Source organism: Ovis aries, chromosome 2 (assembly GCF_016772045.2).
Source record: "Ovis aries strain OAR_USU_Benz2616 breed Rambouillet chromosome 2, ARS-UI_Ramb_v3.0, whole genome shotgun sequence".
NCBI lineage: Eukaryota > Metazoa > Chordata > Mammalia > Artiodactyla > Bovidae > Ovis > Ovis aries.
Window position 1 is genome coordinate 125,559,921 of NC_056055.1, and position 10,302 is coordinate 125,570,222.

The window sequence follows — 10,302 nt, forward strand, 5'->3', positions numbered from 1 at the left end:
ATGATAATTATAAATGATAGGTGGGAGATATTAAATACATTTTATTTGTATTTACTATTTTATAAATTAATTATTCACGTCCAGTTCACTAAAATTGGTAAAATCAATTAATGGAGAGCATTACAAATGCAAAACTGTGTTCAACAATTATGAAATAAGAAAACGTATAAACCCTGAACTACTACAAAATCTGAAATTGACTATAGAAAAAAGACCAAATCAAGAAAAACACTTTGTTGGCTGGATCTTTTCTTGCATTTCACAATAATTTATAGGCATCACAACCAAATATGAAAATGAATTACTGTGTTTGTAAAATTATATTTAACTTCTATAAATTTAACTTAAGACCAAAGACTTACAGAGCTGAAGATTGTTTTACAAGAGTTGTTTGTATTTTTTTCATGTTTTCTTCTACCCACCTAGTCCAACTGATAACACCAATTACCAACATAAAGGAGTTTTTAGAATATTTAAAGCCAAATTTATATTTTCTAAATGGATAAACATGAAATCTATTTAATATTATACAGTAGTATTTACAAAATTTTCAGATAAAACACACAGATTGTGATTATGGCACATTTTCAGAAGGCTTAGAAGAGTAACCAAATTGTTTTGTTTATAAAATCTCACAAACAACTAGGAAGATGCTTGAGAGTATCAATATATAAAACTTTTACTATGGAAATAATTATTTCCTTAAAAAGAAAGCTACAACTACATTGAAATTTTAAAATTTAAAACTATACAACTCTCAAGGTCCTTTATAAATTAATTTAGTTCCTAAATAATTTGAAAAACCTCAAATACAACATACGCTTCTATACAAATGTTAAAATGTTGGCATGAAGACTCCCAAAAATAAATTAAGCAGACCCTTCTCAAAGGAAATATAGATGTAACTTATTTATACAAAGAGAATGTGATCTCCATAAATCAGTCTTCTGAACCCTCTGAAGTCAAGTTCATTGCTAGAGAGATCAGATGAAAGTTCTTGACCAACTTAGGAATCACAAATTTTTATAGAAAATGAAAATGATTCTCGAAGACCACAGGGTCACATTTGACTGACAATGTGAATCACATATATAATTAAAACTTTTCTAACAATATATAAATTACAAAGGCAAAAGTAAACAGGTGAAATTAATTTTAGTATTTGAAATATGTTTTCTTAGGCTCCAAAAGCACTGTGGACAGTGATTGCAGCCATGAAATTATAAGATGTTTGCTCCTGGAAAGTAAAGCTATGACAAACCTAGATATCATATTAATAAGCAGAGGCATTACTTTGCCAACAGACGTCCATCTAGTCAAAACTATGGTTTTTCCAGCAGTCATGTGTGGATGAGAGAGTTGGGCCATAAAGAAGGCTGAGTTCTATAGAACAGATGCTTTCGAACTGTGGTGTTGGAGAAGACTCCTGAGAGCTCCTTGGACTGCAAGGAGATCAAGCAAGTCAATCCTAAAGGAAATCAACCCTGAATATTCGTTGGAAAGACTGATGCTGAAGCTGTAGCTCCAATAGTTTGGCCTCCTGATATGTAGAGGCGACTCATTGGAAAAGACCCTGATGCTGGGAAAGTTTGAAGACAGGAGGAGAAGGGGACAACAGAGGTGAGATGGTCGGATGGGTTTGAGCAAACTCCAGTAGATAGTGAAGGATAGGGGAGACTGGCATGCTGCAGTCAATGGGCTCACAAAGAGTCGGCTCTTGTGTCAACAATGTCAACTTGTGTGTCAACTAACACAACTCTGAGTGTCAACAACACTTTGAAATACATTAATGTGGAATTAATTTAAAAATTAATGACAAGGGCTTCCCTGATGGCTCAGTGGTAAAGAATCTGCCTGCAATACAGGAGACATGGGTTTGATCCTTAGTTCAGGAAGATTTCACATGCCATGGAGCAATAAACCCACACATTACAGCTACTGAGCCTGTGCTCTAGAGCCCAGGAGTGACAACTGCAGAAGCATGAATGCCTTAGAGCCATATTCTGCAACAAGAAAAGCCACCGCAATGAGAAGCCTGTGCAGCACAAGTGCAGAATGGCCCCCAGTCACTGCAACTAGAGAAAATTGTGCAGCATTGAAGGCCCAGAGCAGCCAAAAATAAATAAACAAATTTTTTTAAAAATTAATGATGAGGTATCTAGAATTTTTTTTGAGTTTTCAAATCTAGCATGCATTTTCTAGGTATTCATAACTAAGTCTACACTTCATAGGCAGTAAAGCACTATTATGTGTCACAGCAACATTAGTACCAAGAAGTTACATATTATAACATACAAACTTGGAATTCTCTGATCTGAAACAATAATGGTTTCTGTTACTTTGACTGACCTGCTGCTTTTTTGTTTAACATTTTAGATCATGCTATTTGAATGTCCCTGACTCCAACAAACCAACCACTCTATGTCCTTTAAAGTCATGGATAGCCCAGAGGAGCTATCAATAACTCAGATCTAGTTTAATTTCCTTATTGATTTACACTTGATTCTGCATACTCTTCACAAGTAGTGTAAAAAACTTACTTTCCAAGCTGATATCCCAAATTCTTAAAACCATTGCTAAAGTCTCCAAACAACAGAACTATTGAGTCACTGTGAACACTATTTTGTCTTTAAAAACTGCTGCTTTCAAAGGGAGTTTTTCCTAAGAGATGAAAACAAAGAAGAAATTTAAAAAAAAAAACCTACAAGAGTTGAGTAGAAAAAATTCTAAACATTTTACTCTGAAGATAATTATTTTAAATTGAAAACTATGAATGTTGGAAGAAAGGATTCAGCTAGCCCTCAAATGGAAGACAGAATCTGAATATTGAAATGAATGCAATATATGTATAAAAGATATACATTCTATTTGCCTGACATTAGAGATTCTATTTGTCAACGTTGAATTTGACTATCTAAAATTTCCCATTAATCCTTAACATTAAAATGTTATCCTGTAATTACAATTCCATTGTGAAGATCCTAACCTGCTAGAGTGTATTCCAAATTTGTTTCAGTGCTTCTGGAACATAAGATGACAGTCCATCACAATCTTTTGAGTACAATTTTCTATTTAAATGTTTTATTCACTGTAGCATTTCTTAAACATTACAGATAATAAAAAGAGGTTGAAAAACAAGCCCTTCCATTTTTCACTGTTTGGCTTTGGATTATAAAAAGTGTGTTTAACCTTTTATTTCCTAGAGCAGAAGTTATATAAAGGTATGTGAGTTGTGTAATAACCACACTATGAGTGAGCTCTTTATGCCTTCAGGAAAGCACTCTGACATTCACTATTTAATGCTTTAAATTTGTGTTCTTGTAAAGGTCAGAGAAAAAAGAAAAATTTCAAGGCATTAAGTGTAGTAAACGTGGGGAAAAACTTTGTGATTTCTTGTTGAATGATTGCTTTAAAAGAAATCTAATATTTTCTAAAAGTTGAACTGTAAAAAATGTGTTCGTTTGTTATCATAATAAAAATGTCTTTCAGAAAGAGTTGATCCATAAGGAATCTATGTGACATATAAACCTACAATCAAAATTTTAATTACAGAGAAAATATTAAGCATCTCTTTTAAACCCTGTACTATCATTTCTGGGATCATAGTGTCAATTCCCAAATATATCTGAAGGATTTAATATATTTTCCGCTATTAATCTGGTACTTGCTCATGATGAGGCAAAAACCAATATGCCAGACAACTTCTATTGGTATTTTTCAGAACCATTTTCTTTTAGTAATTACAATCTATTTTAGGCTTCCAAAAAATCAACAAATAAACCACTGAGAAAAAAATAGAAAATTTGTTTAGATTTAATTGTTTATGAGCATATGGTGTTGGTCCTTCAAGGAAAAACATTTTTAAGCAGTTATACTTTTTCTTAAAACATGCTGTTAGATGAATTATGTGAGAAAATATTTCTTGTTCTTATAAGAAGGAAAAGTATCATATTATACACCTAATAAAAAATAAAAGTTACACACTTTTTTATGTTTAGTAGTGATATTTGCCTGGATAATTCAAATTGTCACAAAAGAAATTTTCTGCAAGAAATATATACACATTGAAAGCTTCCATACTAGCTTATAAAAGAATATAGTGCTCTTGTGATTTCTTAGCTGTTATTCTTTATTCACTAAGTTGTGTCTGACACTTTTGAACCCCTGGACTGTAAACCACCAGGCTCCTCTGTCCATGGAATATTCCAGGCAAGAATATTGGATTGTGTTACCATTCCCTTCTCCAGGGGATCTTCCCAACCCAGGGATTGAACCTATGCCTTCTGCATTGGCAGGTAGATTCTTTACCACTGAGCCACCAGGGAAGCCTGATGTGATTCCTAATTTTCCTCTAAATCTTACCATTTATCCAGATTTTAATGAAGAATAACTGATTGGTTTAACATAAGTTTCTAATAGCTTTTTTTTTTTTTTCTTCTTCTCTCTTTTTCCATTGAGAGAGAGTTGATAAACTCCCTTCCCGGTTATATTTTCCTCCCTCTACCTATTTGCTCCAGTTGTTTCTCTAGGACATAATAGCCAAGTTAAACTTCCTAAAATGTGACTGTTCTTATTACCTTTCCCCACACTATCCCTATAATGTTAAATTCTCTGATGGAATCCAACAGCCAAAAAATATATTTAGACCCCTTAGCATTGGCATTAATGATCATCCATACTCTAATAATTAACCCCTCCCTACATTGTGTACTACCCCCTCCATAAATTGCTCATCTAGGCTATTTACTCACTTTACTTCCTCTGAAACCTCCATCTCTGCAACTTCTCTCCTCTTACTACTATTGAGAATTATCTTCTACTCATTTTCAATTATATAGATCCACATTTCCCTCCGAGGCATGATTCCTCTAAGTTCCAACAGGTAATATGTAACACTGCCTCTCTTTTGAACAGTTTATATGCTGTCATTCTCCACATTTTTAAATGTATCACCTTATATTTATATAGAGGTTGCAATCTCCTTGAGGACAGGGAACATCTCTTATTCATCTATTAAGCCCTAGGATTCCAGTATAAGACTTGAATATACTTAGAGTTAAGTAACATTTAATAAACCAAAATAGTATATTGATAGTGCTTATAATATTTCATTTTAAAACTATTTACCTTTGAGGTTGAAAAACACCTTAGCTCTCTGACTACTAATAATTTCCTCGGTTCTACCTAAATATACTAATGGCAGCCATATGCCATTGTTTCCTAAAAACAATGGAAACACAGCAATTCACCTGTGTTTTTTTCATTCTTTTTGCCTTTCATATTATTTACTGAATATTAATTCTATAGAATGTAAAATTATTCTGTAAAAATATGTATTTTAGTCATAAAAAGCATACTGACAAAGTCACAAATGGTACTCAGTATCATTATTCATCTGAGAAATTCCAGGTAAATCATGACATATCAATATCCATTCACTGTAGTGGCTAAAGAGATGCAGATGTATAGAACACTCTTTTGGACTCTGTGGGAGAGGGAGAGGGAGAGGGTGGGATGATTTGGGAGAATGGCATTGAAACATGTATAATATCATATAAAAAATGAATCACCAGTCCAGGTTTGATGCATAATACAGGATACTTGGGGCTGGTGCATTGGGATGATCCAGAGGGATGGTATGGGGAGGGAGGTGGGAGGGGGGTTCAGGATGGGGAACATATGTACACCTGTGGCAGATTCATGTTGACATATAGCAAAACCAATACAATATTGTAATTAGCCTCCAATTAAAATAAATTTAAGTTAAAAAATAATAAAAGTCTAAAAACAAGGAACATTGATGGGAATCTAGAGTAATATGACTCTCGTGCCACACCGGTGATAGTTGCAGTTCAATGAGTTCAGTCTCTCAGTCATGTCTGACTGTTTGCGACCTGTCCATAACCAACTCCTGGAGCTTGCTCAAACTCATGTCCATTGAGTTGGCGATGCCATCAATGATTATATTTTGCAAGCAATTTGTCATTATTTAATAATGTTCAGTCAGTTCAGTTGCTCAGTCATGTCTGACTCTTTGCAGCCCCATGAACTGCAGCACGCCAGGCCTCCCTGTCCATCAACAACCACCGCAGTCCACCTAAACCTATGTCCAGTGAGTCAGTGATGCCATCCAACCATCTAATCCTCTGTTGTCCCCTTCTCCTCCTGCCCTCAATTTTTCCCAACATCAAGGTCTTTTCAAGTGAGTCAGCTCTTTGCATGAAGTGGCCAAAGTACTGGAGTTTTAGCTTCAACATCAGTCCTTCCAATGAACACCTGGGACTAATCTCCTTTAGGATGGACTGGTTGGATCTCCTTGCAGTCCAAGGGACTCTCAAGAGTCTTCTCCAACGCCACAGTTCAAAAGCATCAATTCTTCAGCGCTCAGCTTTCTTTATAGTCCAACTCTCACATCCATATATGACCACTGGTAAAACCATAGCCTTGACTAGATGAGCCTTTGTTGAAAATGTGATGTCTGCCTTTTAATATGCTGCCTAGTCTGGCCATAACTTTTCTTCCAAGGAGTACATGTCTTTTAATTTCATGTCTGCAATCATCAGCTGCAGTGATTTTGGAGCCCAGAAAAATAAAGTCAGCCACTGTTTCCACTGTTTCTCCATCTATTTGCCATGAAGTGATGGGACCAGATGCCATGATCTTAGTTTTCTGAATGTTGAGCTTTAAGCCAAAGTTTCACTCTCATTTTTCACTTTCATCAAGAGGCTTTTTAGTTCTTCTTCACTTTCTGCCATAAGGGTGGTGTCATCTGCATATCTGTGGTTATTGATATTTCTCCCAGCAATCCTGATTTCAGCTTGGGCTTCATCCAGCCCAGCCTGTGTCATGATGTACTCTGCATATCAGTTAAATAAGCAGGGTGATAATATACAACCTTGATGTACTCCTTTTCCTATTTGGAACCAGTCTGTTGTTCCATGTCCAGTTCTAATTTTGCTTCCTGACCTGCATACAGGTTCTCAAAAGACAGGTCAGGAGGTCTGGTATGCCCATCACTTTCAGAAATTTCCACAGTTTATTGTGATACACACAGTCAAAGGCTTTGGCATAGTCAATAAAGCAGAAATAGATGTTTTTCTATAACTCTCTTGCTTTTTTGATGAACCAGCAGACGTTGGCAATTTGATCTCTGGTTCCTCTGTCTTTTCTAAAATCAGCTTGTACATCTGGAAGTTCATGGTTCATGTATTGCTAAAGCCTGGCTTGGAGAATTTTAAGCATCACTTTACTAGCCTGTGAGTTGAGTGCAATTGTGTGGCAGTTTGAGTTAGTAATATTAGCTAAATACATATCCTTTAACTCAGCAATTTCACTCCTAGGTATAAAACTCAAAGAAATATATGCATTTCTACATCTGGATATGTGTAAAGGAATCCTAGTCACTTCGTTCTAGACAACAGTTCAAATTAAGAGCAACTGAAATGTTTACTTGCAGTAAACAACATAAGTTATACTATAGCAATCTAATGAAATAGTATATGACAATGACAATGAGTGAAATATTGCCATAAGATTATAGAATATAAGATATATAGAGTATGGCGTACAAGGTGCTTTGAAAAATAAATGAAACTATTAGTCACTCAGTTGTACTCAACTCTTAAAAGTGAGAGTCGCTTAGTCGTGTCCGACTCTTTGTAACCCCATGGACTATACAGTTCATGAAATTCTCCACCCAGAATGTTGGAGTGGTAGCCTTTCCCTTCTCCAGGGGATCTTCCCAATCCAGGGATCAAACCCAGATCTCCTCCATTGCAAGTGGATTCTTTACCAGCTGAGCCACAAGGGAAACCTAAGAATACTGGAGTAGGTAGCCTATCCCTTCTATAGTGGATCCTCCTCACGCAGAAATTGAAGAAGCATCTCCTGCATTGCAGGCAGATTCTTTAACAACTGAGCTATGAGGGAATATCTTAGGGATATCATAGACTATAGCCCATCAGGCTCCTCCATCCATGGAATTCTCCAGGCAAGAATACTGGACTGCATTGCCATTCCCATTCCCAGGGCATCTTCTTGAACCAAGGATCTTGGATCCAAAATCCAAGAATCTGCAAGCATATTCTTTACTGTCTGAGTCACCAGGGAAACTCATCACATGGTGTTATAGAGTAGCTGAAAGCTATAAAATTATTTTTTTTCAAAATACTTACATGTATATAAATATGTATAATATAAAGGCAAAACATCAGACTGTTTTCTCAGGCTTCTCTACAGCAAAGCCCAAATATGAAAAAGACTGGAGATACTTTCAGAGTTTAGAAAAATAAAATGAACCTAATGACTATATTTACTACATTTATTTTTAAAATAACTATGTCTAAGAAAAAATACATTGAATACATTTTTAAACAATATGATTTGATCATAAATTGAATAAATTTAAGTGACTAAAGATCAGTTTTTATGCCAATCCTAAATAAGGGCAATGCCAAAGTATGTTCAAACTACCACACGATAGCACGCATTTCACACACTAGCAAAGTAATGCTCAAAATTCTCCAAGCTAGGATTCCAAGTACGTGAACCAAGAACTTCCATTGTTCAAGATGGATTTATAAAAGGCAGTGGAACCAGATATCAGTCTGCCAACATACCTTTCAGTCATAGAAAACCAAGAGAATTCCAGAAAAACATCTACTTCTTCTTCATTGACTACACCAAAGCCTTGACTTTGTGGATCACAGCAAACTGGAAAATTCTTTAAAAGGTGAGAATACCAGACTGCTTTACCTGCCTCCTGAGAAATCTGTATGCAGGTCAAAAAGCAACAATTAAAAAATGGTATGGAACAACAGACTTGTTCCAAAATGGGAAAGGAGTATATCAAGGCTGTATGTTGTCACCCTGCTTATATGGCAGAAAGTGAAGAGGAACTAAAAAGCCTCTTGATGAAAGTGAAAGAGAAGAGTGAAAAAGTAGGCTTAAAGCTCAACTTTATGAAAACTAAAATCATGGCATCTGGTCCCATCAGTTCATGTGAAATAGATGAAGAAACAGTGTCAGACTTTATTTTTGGGGGCTCCAAAATCACTGCAGATGGTGATGGCAGCCATGAGATTAAAACGCACTTACTCCTTGGAAGGAAAGTTATGACCAACCTAGATAATATATTCAAAAGCAGAGACATTACTTTGCCAACAAAGATCCATCTAGTCAAGGCTATGGTTTTCCAATAGTCATGTATGGATGTGAGAGTTGGACTGTGAAGAAAGCTTAGCACTGAAGAATTGATGCTTTTGAACTGTGGTATTGGAGAAGACTCTTGAGAGTCCCTTGGACTGCAAGGAGATCCAACCAATCCATTCTAAAGGAGATCAGTCCTGGGTGTTCCTTGAAAGAAATGATGCTAAAGCTGAAACTCCAGTACTTTGGCCACCTCATGTGAAGAATTCACTCACTGGAAAAGACTCTGATGCTAGGAGGGATTGCGGGCAGGAGGAGAAGGGGACGACCGAGGATGAGATGGCTGCATGGCATCACTGACTCAATGGACATGAGTCTGAGTGAACTCCGGGAGTTGGTGATGGACAGGGAAGCCTGGTGTGCTGCAATTCATGGGGTCTCAAAGAGTCGGACACGACTGAGCGACTGAACTGAACTGAAATGATGCAGAGTACATCATGAGAAACACTTGGCTGGAAGAAACACAAGCTGAAATCAAGATATCTGGGAGAAATATCAATAGCCTCAGATATGCAGATGACACCACCATTATGGCATAAACCAAACAGCAACTAAAGAGCCTCTTGATGAAAGTGAAAGAGGAGAGTGGAAAAGCTGGCTTAAAACTCAACATTCAAAAGACGAAGATCATGGCATCCAGTCTCATTACTTCATGGTAAGTAGATGGGGAAACATTGGAAATGGAGCAACTTAATTTTCTTAGCCTCCAAAATCACTGCAGATGGTGATTGCAGCCTTGGAATTAAAATACACTTGTTCCCTGGAAGAAAAGCTATGGCCAACCTAGAGAGTATATTAAAAAGCAGAGCCGTTACTTTGCTGACAAAGGTCCATCGGTCAAAACTGTTTTTCCAGTAGTCATGTATGAATGTGCAAGTTGTACTATAAAGAAATCTGAGCACCAAAGAATTGATGCTTTTGATCTGTGGTGTTAGGGAAGACTCTTCAGAGTCTCTCGGACTTCAAGGAGATCCAACCAGTCCATCTTAAAGGAGATCAGTCCTGGGTGTTCACTGGAAGGACTGATGTTGAAGCTGAAACTCCAATATTTTGGCCACCTGACTTGAAGAGCTGACTCATTAGAAAAATTGTACT